The sequence below is a fragment of the Meriones unguiculatus genome, chromosome 21, assembly GCF_030254825.1.
Source record: "Meriones unguiculatus strain TT.TT164.6M chromosome 21, Bangor_MerUng_6.1, whole genome shotgun sequence".
Taxonomy (NCBI): Eukaryota; Metazoa; Chordata; class Mammalia; order Rodentia; family Muridae; genus Meriones; species Meriones unguiculatus.
Genome location: NC_083368.1, coordinates 44,188,428 through 44,202,584, shown reverse-complemented (window position 1 = coordinate 44,202,584; position 14,157 = coordinate 44,188,428). Strand labels below are relative to the sequence as shown.

The window sequence follows — 14,157 nt, the reverse complement described above, 5'->3', positions numbered from 1 at the left end:
GCAGGGGTTCTAGGTTATCTTCATGCATGGTCCTTAGTTGGAGTATCAGTCTCAGGGAAGACCCCTGATGGAAGGGGAGGAGGACTTCCCCTATCAGTGAACTTGGAGAGGGGCATGGGCAGGGACGAGGGAGGGAGCTACAGCTGGGATACAAAATGAATAAATTGTAATTAATAAAAAATAAATTAATTAAAAAAGAAAAAAAACCCTTCTCACTTCTATTCTAAAAGTTTCTGAGGACAAAAGCAATAAAGGTGAATATGGGAGGCAGAGGAAGATAGAGAGGAAAAAGAAGGAAGATTATGAGGAAAAGCATTGGGGTAACATGAGAGAGGAGAGAGAGAGAGAGAGAGAGAGAGAGAAGCAAGAGCAGGATACAGAGAAGCCCAGGAAAATCTTGAGCCTCAATGGTGCAGGTCTGAGCAGTGCTGGTTGCTTGACTGAAGACCTACCTCTGCACCAAGCAGCTCACAGTCAAACAATGTGTCGGCTGGCCAAGACAAATCCTCCGAGAAAATACTCACTTTGTCTCCCAGAAAGGAAAAAAACAAAACAAAACAAAACAAAACTTGTTTTTACTGTAAATGAAAGCTAGTATTTATATATAAATGTTTTAGAACATATTTATGGGACAATGTGTCTTCGAAAACAGAAAATGATTAATAGGCACAGTTCACAATTTATTTTAATAGTAATTTCGAATGTGGTTCACACTTTCTAATGTGACACTTGACAATAAAAATGAGAAAGTATTAATGAAAAAGTGGTCATAAGTGGAAATAAAGAAAATTCCAGGGTGAATTTCCTCTATTTCAAACAAACCAAAATAAAACCCTTTTATATTTAATACTGAAGAATAGAAGTATCTTCTATTTTTTCCATCTTGGTGAGTTGAAATACAGATTAATTGGATTTGATTTTATGTCATGGGAAAGAAGCAATGTACCAAAAATAATTCAGTGATTTTCCAAAAATATTTCTGAATTAGAGAATATATGAGCATATATATAGATTATTATCTCAAAGCATCATAGTGGCAACCTGAGAGTGTGATATACAGTCAGCCAGTTGGAGACTAAGGAAAATAAAAAAGATCAGAAACTCAAGGCATTAGCTAGACCCTATCTTTCTAAATAAGAGTAACTAATTGCTTGCCCTTGTGTCTTTCTGAGAGCTTTTGTTATTTAAAAAGTTAAAAGTTTTCAGTTCCTTCACTTTTTCTTTGATAAACAAATAGAAGAATTCAAATAAAGGGTTGTGGGGGAGGGGTGAGTTCAAGCCACAAAAGTGTGTCCTTTCCCAACAATCATTGAGATTATAGTCTCTTCAAAGAGCTGAGGATCAGATAGCAACTCAGGGACCGAGAACAGCACGGCACAGCTTCATTTCAAAGAGTTCCAGTGTAGATAGATTACATGGAAGACAACGCAAAGATAGAAGGAAAAGAAAGCAGGAAGGGAGGGAGGCAGATTGGTATGGAACATACATGTCCACATGTCGGTATTTTGCACAAAAACACACTTTCCGTGAAGGTGATCATTCCTTGAAAACTTTACTGTCCTTCTTGAGTAACAGTCCCCTCCTACTGTTCAGTAGTCACTTGATTATCTGTTTTCACTTAAATATCTGCATTTCTCTACCTGAACGTACCCTGAGCGTAATGCCCACAAGTGAACTTCCCAGGGCAATAATTCTCTACGTGTAGGTGTGCCATAGTGTCCCAAGCTTAGACAGGTTTCCCCTGACTAATAGGATAGAACTTTGTACTTCTGTGTGATTGTGACTGCCTTAGTGTTTGGCCAAAGTAAACTGTCTGCCATCTTTATGGTTCCAAGGATTTTTAGTCAGTCCTATCTCTGTGCACAGTAATTTAATTTTTAAGCTGCTAATGGCTTGTGAGTTCCTTATGGACTAGAACAACACAAATGTACCTGCGACATCATGGCCATGATGATGATGATGATGTGTGTGTGTGTGTGTGTGTGTGTGTGCGTGTACGCATGCACGCTTGCACGTGCAGTTCACATGTATGAGATGCATTTACATTTTAATTACATTCTGGCCTTCTCTGCAATGCCGCCATCTAAAAGACAAGCCAACCAACACACAACTAATTGAACACTCTACTCTTCAAAATGTACCAAACACATCTTAAAGTTCTGAACAGAGGTAGGAAACCATGTCTGAAGGATTTACAACATTTAATGAAAGCTGATACTATCATCTAAATCCACATATAAGCGTGTGCACATACATGTACACACACACACACACAAAATGAAACCAACCAACTAGACAACACATAAAGCAACCAAAAGAACTGTTACCATCAATTATATTTTGTGTTTAGACTTCCCAGTAGCCTTATGTGAAAATAATTAAATTAAAAAAAATGCAAATGTCTCCATTTCTCTCAGTTCACTTACTATACAATGGTGTGCTTTTTGCCACCAGGAGTGATCTCTTTGCAGGCATGTAAAAATCTTACTGCCATGCTGTTTATCAATATTCAAAACAGTATTAGACTTAAAATGTTCTGGATTCACACATGGCTATAGCTATCTCTCGAGGAATTCATGTAGCTTTTCAAGCTTAGTGTTAAACTGACCACGGTATTTTCTGCTTGCTATAAAACTTGATGCATGCAGTGACTGACTAGTTTATTCAATGACATCTAGTTCCCTAGAGGTGTGGCAGAGGTGAGGGAGACCCTGACACTTTCTGCCAGAGAGGCAGGGTAACTCTGATAAGTGTGCCGTAGTGGGTTGTACGAGTGAAGGAAAGGAAACAGCCTAACTTTCCGAGAAGATTTCCCTTTTTCTCTCACTTTGTATTTACTTTATTGGAAGACCTAAAACTTACAGTGAGCTGCCAAACATGGAGTCCCACTTATCTTTATTTTGTCACCAGAAAATTAAGCAAGAATTAATGCTTTGATCTACCAATAAGAACTAGATAATGGAACACAGAGATATAGCTATGGACAATGAAATGAGAGTAGAAAAATTCTGAGGCTGTCTTGAGATGAGTCAAATGTTAAAAATGAAAATGTAGGCTTTATTCTCCAATAAGTAGGTGATAACTAGGTTACTTAAAAGTGCATATATAATAACTGTATATGTGAATTCTTTCTACTCCTCACTTAAGGATCAGAAGTTGGTAGGACAGACACACTGCCAAACCATGTCTCTCTTCAAATCAATCTAAAAAGTGAGTGTAGGAGTCATAAAAATGAACAAAAAATTTGTTTGACAAAAGCACAGTGACTTATTACAACTGGGTTTAATAGCAGCATTTCTGCAAGTGTTGGGTTTGCACATTAAGCGAATCACTTAATTAAACATCCCAATTATATGTGGGTGATTGAAAAGGTTTTCAGCATGATGTCAGTCCAATCCTTTAATAAATGTGAGATGGAAAATGTAGGCACAACTTGTAGATGAGATTTACAGTGGAAATCATCACGTCTGGGTTACGGTGTCCACTGTCCACTATCTCACGGGCCCTTTATTGTTTGCTTCAGACATTCAGACAAAGGAAGTCCTGACCTTCTGCCTTGGCACTTTAAAAAATGTGACGACTTGAGCAATCAATGCAAAATGGGGATTCACATTATAGTTCTGTTCCCATCATAACAAACGAGGGTAGGAAATGTCTGATTTTTGCCTTTTTGATCAATGCTTTCTGTTCTCTCCTGATATACACCTGCAGTTTACTGTCACACAAGAAATGATCGCACTGAATTGACAGGTCTGGTCCAAATTCCAGGCTTGGTTGCAGGTATAATGTCTGTCATAATCATAGCTTTCCAAAAGCTTTCTGGTTTTGTAGTATTCAAAAGAACTGACAATGAACTGAGTGGTATTCACGAGCTTTATCAAGTACTGAGCGGAGTATTTAAGGAGAACTGGGGTGGACAGTGCATATTGAGGTTTAATGCCGTCTCTTAGCAGCAGGGAAAGTGTGACAGGGACGGCAGAAAGAGCGGCAGAGTGCAGCGAAGGCTGTGGGCATCCTTTGAGTCACGATTTACCACTGCTTCTTTTCCACCATTATTTTCAAGACAGGGATTTTAATATTTAGCGATGTAGCTACTTTGTTTCAGGAGGCAGAGTTTGTCTAACTTGGTTTTAGCCTTGTAGCATTGGAAGGGCTCAGGCTGCTCATACAGGCATGTCACTGTGGAGATTACAGATGAAGGATATATAATATTCTATACCATATGTTTAAAGGCCAGACATGCAACTTCTAATCTCACTCTGGCTAATCAAGCTGCTCAGATTATTTTACATACTTCTTTGGTTTAGGCCTTGACATGCCCTTGTTTTCCTTTCTTCTCAAAGCTAAAGTTCCTCTCTTTGATTAGCTGAAACATTTGCATGGTCACTACACATTTTTCATTTTATAAGTCATTATGCATTAGCAGTCTTGATCGCCTAGCTTGACTAATCCTGACGAACTGAAATCACAGCTGAAGGTCAAACTCCATCCCCCTGCACATTCATATTCAAACAACTGCACCGTCGTTCATTAGACTCCTCAAATCATCAGAAACAAGTTACTGCATTTCTTACACTTACTCTTCCTTTTCTTTTTTTTTCAAACTTAACCTACACATCATTAATGGTTAAACAGATAAGAACAGAATATAAACAAAATCAATAACACTTTTCAACTGAAGTGCCTGGTTTTATTTTAAGTTTTAAAAACCAGAATATCATCAGTAATTACACAGAATAGTCGAGTGCTCAGTTAATTCAGGAGAAAAGTGTACACTAAAAAAAAAAAAGGTATATTCAGACACAAAACTGCTTTTAAAGAGGTATATTCATAAACAAAACCACTTTCCTCGCTCCTCTATGCAGCAAGCTAGACATAGTCTCTGAAATTAACATCTTACTCAGAATTAGCAAGACTGTTTTTGTGGAACTATTATAACAACTACCCTGTTTATTTGTCTACATTCATAAATATTTCCTTTTAAATTTTAAAATGAATTTTAATATACCCAAAACAAAAACAAAACAATTGTGATTTTGATGGAGCTCATAAAATTATCCCAATAATATTAATTTCAACAAAAAGCAAGCTGTCCTGATAAAAGACAACTCTCTAAGAAAGCAAAAATAAATATGAGAAGGAAGATCCTTTCATGCTTTCATAGGCACTCTTATAGATTGATGGATGATAATCATCTTAATTTCACTGCTCTCCAAAACAAAGAGCCAGAAAAGGCAGCAAAAGACACTAGCCCATTCATTCCAGGACCTGCACAATGCTAATTCCAACATTTAGCTGCATGGTTTTCTGCTTGATGTATCAGAGCTCAAAAGATGAAAGCAGAGAAGTAATTGCTCTCCTGGTTCTTATTCTTCGCTGACAACCCATAAATTTAATTTTACACACACATTCATTTACATTTTCAAGTATATGACATGATAATTGCCAGAGTATAACACCTCCATTCCTGTAGATACAGCACCTCACTGATTGACAAGTGTGGTGAATAGAGAGGAATGGTGCTTGAATTGCAGAATTTTTTTTTTCTTCTGAAAATTACACTTAGAAGGGCTAACGGTAATAAGCATTTATGAAACAGTCTCACCATAAACACCTGCACAAAATGAACAGTAGAACCTCAGCTTTTGCCGTCTCTCAGCTTTTTGCACTTTACAGTGAACTATAGTTTTGAAATGGTGAAATTCCTCGCAGCACAGCCACTGAACCACACGTGTGGGAACAGGACTCTTCCAAACGCTTACTGTACCCATTGCTTGGGAGTCTCTTCAGCCAGGCCAGGGCAGAGCAACAAAATATTTAGCCTGCCCGAAGGCATTTCATTTATTTTCAAATAATAACTATGTTAATATTTTTGACAATACTATTTTAAAGACTCACAATGGGGATTTTTTTTTTCTAGAGAGAAAAGAACTTACTGGTTATTTTGAAGCATTTCTGGACAAAAACGTGTGCTCTCCCAGACCCTGCTGCTGCTGGATACACTGATTTCACTCTCTAGGTCACCCCAAAGAAGGCAAAAAATGGACTTGCTTTTCTTTGCCTTCACAGTTCGAGAATGGAACAAAGCCTTCTAAATTGGATCCTGATGAGGAAACACCAGCAACTTCCCAAAGAATTTCAAAGCATTAGAATGCTCTCACTGCTCTTGGAGTTGCTGATGAGGCTGTCTAACTGACAGAGGCCAACCACAATGGAGGAGGGCGTGAAGGAAAAGGACAACCGAGGCAGATTTGCTGAGACTATTGTACCAACAACTGCAACTGCGTTTTTGTGACTGATCTTACTAATTTGTGCAGATCAAAGATTTGCTCACGTCTGCTTAACATTCAGGGGCTATTAGGATAAACAGCAGTAATACATGCATCTGTACCCTGTCAGGTTCCAGACGATATTTTTGTGCCTCATGCTATATAAAGGATACTTCACGAGTTATAAAAACACACCTTAATTAAGACTCCTACAGATACCATATTTTAAGAAACTTATTAAAAATAAACTACCATCTGTTAAACATGTAATCATACTAAATTCTATTTGTGGATCCCTTACAACAATTAGAAACTTAACTAAAGACAGTGCAAGAATTGCCAGGCATAACCATCAACACTAAACATTTCAGTGCCTCATTTAAAAGATGAAACTGTTTAAATGTGGATAGTGAACATTTAATGGGGTATCAAAACAAACCTCGTATCTTAAAATCATTATTTCAAATAGTAATGGGAAGAATTATAACTGTAATTTTATGCAACAAACAGTTGCTTTCTGTATTGCCTTGTTTTACTTAAATACAAACTGTGTCCCTTGAATTTTCAAGATATACATAAGAACAAGATGTATATCAAATCTAAATATCATGAGCAATATTTTCAGGAGATAAAGGAATTTCACCCATGAATAGCTTAACTATGATATATTGGATAACACATAGGTCAGATTATAAAACTACTCTAGGTCCTTTTTGTATCCTATACTTCTCTTTAATTTTACATTGTGAGGTCACATACTATTGTGAATTATGTTGGACAGAATACTCTTTTATGATAGCTGTAACCTATTTGGCCTAAATGTCGGCCTTCCCTAGATTATAAGGCTATGTTGAAGATCTAGTTTTGCTCATCCTGTCTCAATAGACTTCCACGATTACTTTTTACCAACTAGTCTTGTTGAAAGGTTTCCAGCATTATAGGTAATGTAAAGTCCATTAGGTCAGGCTCTTCATAGCATGACATGCAGTAAATTACAAGTGCTTCAAGCAGCTCAGTGAATTACAGTTCATCACTTTGAAAGGTTTGCCACTAGAAGACCACCGATATCAGATCTGGCAGTTAGGATCCAATTAACACTTTGGTCAGAATAATCAGATTGCATGTGTAAGGCTTGTATAATTCGTTTATTGCTTCCATGCATCTTCTGTCTCTAGGTAAATTTGTTGCTGTTATTTCAGAGCTGGGAATCAGTATTTCACTTGCCTTTAGGTTATATTTCAAGTTCAGTGCAGTGATGGACTCCCCTTGTCTCAGCAATTTAGATCACTTGTCCTGTAGATATTATAGCCTGAGAAATGGTTTGTTTCTGGTAGTTTTGTTTTGTGCTCTTACTATGTCATTATATGTCTGGAAAAAAATTGCTAGCAATTTTTACTAAGCACGTTTTATTTAGTGTATCAAAGACAGTTTTCTCTAACATGATCACTGAGAATCTTGCATAACAACCCCATACAGCATAAATGACATATGCAATGACATTTACATGTGTACTGTCATGCAAAACTACTTCTTGCTAGACTGAATGTAGTACTGGGATGGAATGAGAAAACATTCTGATTCAGTGATATCATTTTTCTAGCCACCATCAGTTATTTGGAAGAGATCCTTCAGGGAAAGATTATTAAGTAGAGAATAAAATACCTCATATTTGATAGTGTTGGCCAGTGCTTTGATAGCCAGGTTAGTCATACTTTCAGACATTATACCTAACTGAATAGAAACCGAGACAGTATAATAGGACCCAAAGGATAATACAGTTTCTTTTAAAAATTGGATACACAAATTCCACTACTGCAATTTTGAAACCACAATAGCCTAATAAATTCTCATAAATAAAAAAGCCCAATAACATTTTATGAAATAGAACCATATTCAATTCACAGTGACACTTATTTGTTATAAATTACTGTTTCTTTATTCCTTTTTATATGATACTAATACAGATTTAAGTTCTTAGATTCAGGACACACATTTCAAATCCAATATAAACTGTTGCAATACCATGAAAACACATTTAACTACTTTCCTCATAAGACATATTAAACACGATTGCTCTTTATACATGGAATCACAGTAATAATGCCAGACTTCCTCACTGAATGTCTGCTCCTGTTTTTCATTTATACAGACAGCTATTTTGTGGTGACTGAAGATGATACAACTCATATTCAGTTTCTTTTACAAGTGTCCATTTCCTGTTTTACATAATTAACTGATCCAGAGAGCCAAAAAGACCATGTAAATAAAATATTCCTTCTCATGAGTGTGAGTAACAGCAACATTAGGCTTTAATGAAGAAGCAGAAGGCAACAAAAGCCTGGCTGAAATATCAGGCTGTGGTTTCAGAAAATTCAGGTTGAACACTGTCTCTTCCTTGTTTGCTAGTCACGTTGGTCAAGCTGTTTAATTTCTCTGAGGATCTATTCCATGGACAGTAGGTGTGTCTGTTTCACTGGGCTGCTCTTGGGATTAAGTATGATAATATATGTCCCTCTTTTCCTCTTTACCTAGCTAAACTTCTCTTTCAAGAAACCTGCTTACATATAAGGAATTGCCACAGGGCACAAATGGGATATTGAGACCCTATTTCTACTCTGTATTAAGATCTTCAAAACAACAAAACAGAACAAAAACAACTCAAGTTTGAGAATCTTTTATTAAAGACTTACTCTCAGAATATAAAACAGAGGAAAACAAAATAAACTGTAATGAAACCACTATCTGGCAAGTCTTCTACTAGTACCTTTATATATTCTGCTATTTAAAAGGAATATCCAGTTTAGAAAGTAGATATAAAATATTTGTCAAAGTCTGGAGAGTTCAAGTCCCAGAACCCATGAGAAACAGTCAAGCATGTAGGCACACCCTTGAATACATGGGGCTCAGGTTCCAGTGACAGGAGCTATCTTAGCTAGAGTTTCTATGAAGAGACACCATGACCTCAGCGACTGTTTTAAAGGGAAACATTTCGCTGGGGCTGACTTACAGTTTCAGAGGATTAGTCCGTTATCATCACGGTGGCATGCAGGCAGACATGGTGCTGGAGAAGGAGTTGAGAGTTCTACATTTTCATCAGCAGGTACCAGAAGCAACTGAGAGCCACACGGGGTGTAGCTTGAGCCTTTGCAACCTCAACGCCTGCCCTTACAGTGATACACTTCCTCCAACAAGGCCACACCTCCTACGGGCCAAGCATTCAAACACAAGGACGTGAAAAGACCATTGTTATTCAAACCACCAGAGACGTCTCCTCAGGACTAATTAGTTAACTACTCTACCTTAGTTGGCAGGTTCTGGGCCAGTGAGATGTGGTCAGTGCCTGAGAAACAGCCAAGCTTGACTCCCATTTTCTACATACATGGAGGAGTGTGGCTGGGAAAGGTCTCAGACAGGCGGCACCAAACTCAAGCCTAAACGCAAAAGGGACACCTGCTGTTGCAAGGAGTAAAAATGCAAATCGCAGGAAGTCTGACTCCGGGGTACTTGACCTTGGCCCGAGGCAAAGAAGACTTGAAACTACTCCAGCACTATGCCTACCTGAGTGTCCTCCTGCTTCTCACCATGAATGTAACTCACTAATCTCTGAAACTGTAAGCCATCCCCAGTTAAAGACTTTTCTTTTCATAAGAGTTGCTGTGGCCAAGGCTCCTAATTTACATTCTAATAGGAGAGAGACCTCACTAACTAAGCAACTAATTACTTAATAGCCATAGTAAAAAAGTGCTATGAAAAGGAAAGAAGGCCCCAGTGAAAGCTGTTGATTGAGGCCCAGAGAAGGCTGCTTTGGATAAATTCAGCAGAAGTGTGTTGCAAAAAGAAATAATAACCCCTCAAGATCCAAGCAGTGAGGAAAGTGGGATTTTAAGAATGTTTCAGAGTCCGATACCCCAACTAAGGATCATGCACGGAAAGGACCTAAATCCCCTGCTCAGATGTAGCCAATAAACTCAGTCTCTAAGTGGGTGTCCTAGAAATGAAGACAATGTAACCAGTCCTGATGAGACCTGATAGGCTAGGGTCAGAAGGAAGAAGAGGAGGACCTCCCCTCCCCCTATCAGTGGATTTGGTGAGGAGAATAGGGTGAAAAGCAGGAGGGGAGGGGAGACTGGGAGAAGAAGGGGGAGGAGGGCTACAGCCAGGATACAAAATGAATTAATTGTAATAAGTAATAAACAAACAAACAAAAAAGAATGTGTGGAGCTGAGGGGTAAAGCGAAGGCAGAAAATGATGTTTTTCTCTTTTAATTAAAAATGAAAGAAAGAGAGAGAAAGAAAGAAAGAAAGAAAGGAAGGAAGAAAGGAAGAAAGAAAGAAAGGATAGATAAATGTGGGCAAGACATTCAAGCCAAGCCAGGAAATTAGGAAAATGAGATGATAATTTTTTTTTTTTTGTCTTGGTAAATGCAAAGTTGAAGATGACCATTGGGTCAAGTGCTGGTTTGAATAAGAATGGCCCCCACAGGTTCATATATTTGAATATTTAGGGAGTGACACTATTTGAAAGGATTAGGAGCTATGTAGCCTTGTTGGAGTGGGTGCTTTTTTGTTGTTGTTGTCTTTTTTTGTTTGTTTGTTTTGTTTTGTTTTGTGTGTTTTCTGTTGGTGAAACTCTGTCATTGGGGGTGGATCTGGGGATATCAGAAGCCCAAGCCAGGCCCAGTGGCTCTCTCTTCCTGCTGCCTTCAGATCTGGATGTAGAACTTAACTATTCCAGCACCATGCCTGCCTCTGTGCCACCAGGCTTCCCACTACTACGAGGCGATGATAATGGACTAACCTCTGAAACGGTATGCAAGCCCCAATTAAATGCTTTTCTTTTTAATAAGAGTTGCCATGGTCATAGTGTCTCTTTGCAGCAATAGAAAACTGGCTAAGACAGGTCTGAGGTCATGTTGGATGCGGAAGAAAGCTTGTAGTAATAGAGAAAAAAAAAACACTAAACCATTCTTTCTGTGAAGACAGTTATGATCAGAGCGAACAGGATAGATTCTGAATTAAGAGGAATATGCAACCTGAGAGCTTTAGTTTTCTAAAAGGCACGGACATTCCTCTGCCAGTACATTTCTCTTTTGATCTAAACAAACTAGCAGTAAGTGAAATGTTACTGGGATGTGAGGAATGGAAGCAATTCTTTATTCCCAAGTACTTTACTTTTGTGTGTAGCCGCTAATGATGATAATCTTGTCTTCTATTATTTCTTTTATTTGACTGATGTATGTGTACATGAGAACTTGTGTTACCTTCATTTACTGATTAGACTACAATGTAAATCTAAAGGCTTGAATCTGAAAAAATAAAAATAATAATCTACAGGAAATAATAAATTTTATATTCTGTAATAATAGAGCCAATAAGAACATCTAAATAAAAACATAAACCCAGAACCCATAGAGGAAAATATCAATATAATCAACTATATTTTTAAAATATGAGCATCAAAACCACAAAAACCCAGTTACTGAAGACACCACACTCTTGGGTCAAAGAGCATGGCAAAACTGAGATGTGCTGGTCCTAGATGTTAGATCCTTATTGGCTGGCTTTCAGAGAGCTTCGAGATGTTCTTCACGCTTGCAGAGAGGAAGTGAAAACATCAGTTGTGCCCAGCTATGAACCCCGTGCGTAACAATTATGGCTCACTTGGTGAGACCTGTCTGGCGGTGCAATAGTGACATGAAAATCACGGGGGTAGCTAAATACCTTCTGGTTGGGTTTATGACCAGCTCTGCAAGGTGAAAACTGTATCTCACACCATTACTGGGCTAAGAACGTATGGTTAGACATGTCATATGCCCCAAGTGAAATGTGTACTGCCATTATATTACTAAACAGTAGTAGTAATTTGATTTTTTCAGACATCATTATACCCATATTTCAATGTGTCTCTTAGTTCTCATCAGAGAAGCATCCATTTGCTTCTATCTACTGATGGTGATACAGAGTTCCACACCTGGCCAAGGGATAGAGAATAAGCATCATCAGCTCTAGAACGGCCGGCTATAAATAAAACATGCGGCCATGCACACACAAGGGTCTGGATCGTGGAGGAATTGGGGGCAAAGGGAATGTAAGAGACAGAAGCAGTAGATAACTACAAAACAAAACCAGGAAGGCAGCGACACATAGGAACTCACAGTGGTTGAGACAGCATGTACAACAGCTACGGAAGCCCAAGCCAGACAAAATTGCATCATGGAGAGAGGTTTTGGGTACACAACCCTCCCATGGAGCTGCGGTTATCTATTGAGGGAGAAAAACCAGTTTATTCTATGAGAGTGGCTGCTAATAGGTTGACTATGTTCCAATGGAATACTATGTATCTATGAATATTTGGGCAGCTCAAGTCGGTTTTGAAAGATTAAAAAATAAACAATAGGACACAAAGTTGGAAGGATAGGGGAGGGGATAATTCTGGAAAGAGTTGGGCTGAATATGATCAAAGTACATTGTATGAAACCCAAACAACCAATTAAAATAAAGAAAATTCATTAAAAATAGTGGCTAAACATCAAAGATAAATTCAAGGGATATTTGCAATTCACCATACACAAACTTTGTAAAAACATATCAGCAAGAAGTGCAACAAACAATCCAGCGCCCATACTCACAAATGGACAAAGTAAAAAATCAGTTTCTGGAAGTGTCTTTTTTTTTTATATGAAACAGATTAAAACGTTAATAACAAAAACAAACCAAAAATAATTTGATAAACTCATCTAACTTGGAAAGATGAGACTGTTGGTAACAAAAATTTGGAGAAGTTGGTCTTCATAGGCATTAAATGATGGAATCACAAAGTAGCATAAATCTATAGAGGGTATTTGGAAAACAAGCACCCAAAGGAAAGTTATACTTAACTAATAAACTTCATTTTCAAAACCTCAGCCCTACTTATAGCTGCACGGGTGTCAAATGGTATCTGCTTGCGGCTAGTCACTTACTTGGTAGTTTTTGTTGGGAACAACAGGTTACTAACACAACAGGTGGTAAACAAAGGGTCCTCAACCTGTGGCTGGCAGCCCCTTGCGGGTCAAAGGAGTCTTTCACAGGGGTTGAAGTACCATCAGAAAACACAGATTTTTCCATTATAATTTATAACAGTAGCAAAACTACAGTCATGAAATAGCAATGCAAATAATTTTATGCTTGGGGGGGTCACCACAACATGGGAAACTGTGTTAAAGGGTCACGGCATTAGGAAGGTTGAGGACCACTGTAATAAATGGTAAGACACTGGTTAAATGACTTCCATCTGGAGAATGTGATCAAGTCTCAAAAGTTAATGGGGATTTTACTGGTTTATCAGACCTGATTTCCCAAACAGGAATATTTATCCAAAACATATGTAAAAAAGTATCACTTGTGCAATATATATCATCAGTTATCTATCTATATAGCTACTATTTATCTGTCCACCTTATGCTAGAATCTGTATCTTTTGTGAAACCTTAAACACATGAAGAATACACAAAGAATTTATATTGGTTTTCTCTGGGGCAGGAAACTGTGGGACCAGGTTTTTCTTTTTGTGTCTCTTAATTTTAGAGCATGTATCTATACTATTAGTTGGAAGTAATTAAAATTTAATGTAGATATGTATATGAAGGTACATTCATATGACAATGATTCACAACTGTTAATCTAAAATATTTTCTAAAAAACACAATTCAAAGATTATATTCTTCTCAGAAGTTTTAAATTCTTATAAAAATTTTCTAAGCATAATCACCAAGATAATAATATAAAAGTAAATTAGGTGTGACCCTAGTAACATGGCATTATCTAAAAGGATTTTTGTCAGGCTGGTGAGAGTTTTCAGTGAAATATGTGGGAATAGAATATTAATAAGCAGAGAGTCAGATTTGAA

The 14,157-nt window shown here is 37.7% G+C and overlaps 1 protein-coding gene across 12 annotated transcripts in view; it reads right to left on the bottom strand.

The window, feature by feature from the left end:
- The window catches only part of Foxp2 (forkhead box P2), a 558,155-nt gene that overhangs the window by 64,153 nt on the left and 479,845 nt on the right, over nucleotides 1–14,157 (bottom strand). The window lies entirely within an intron of this gene.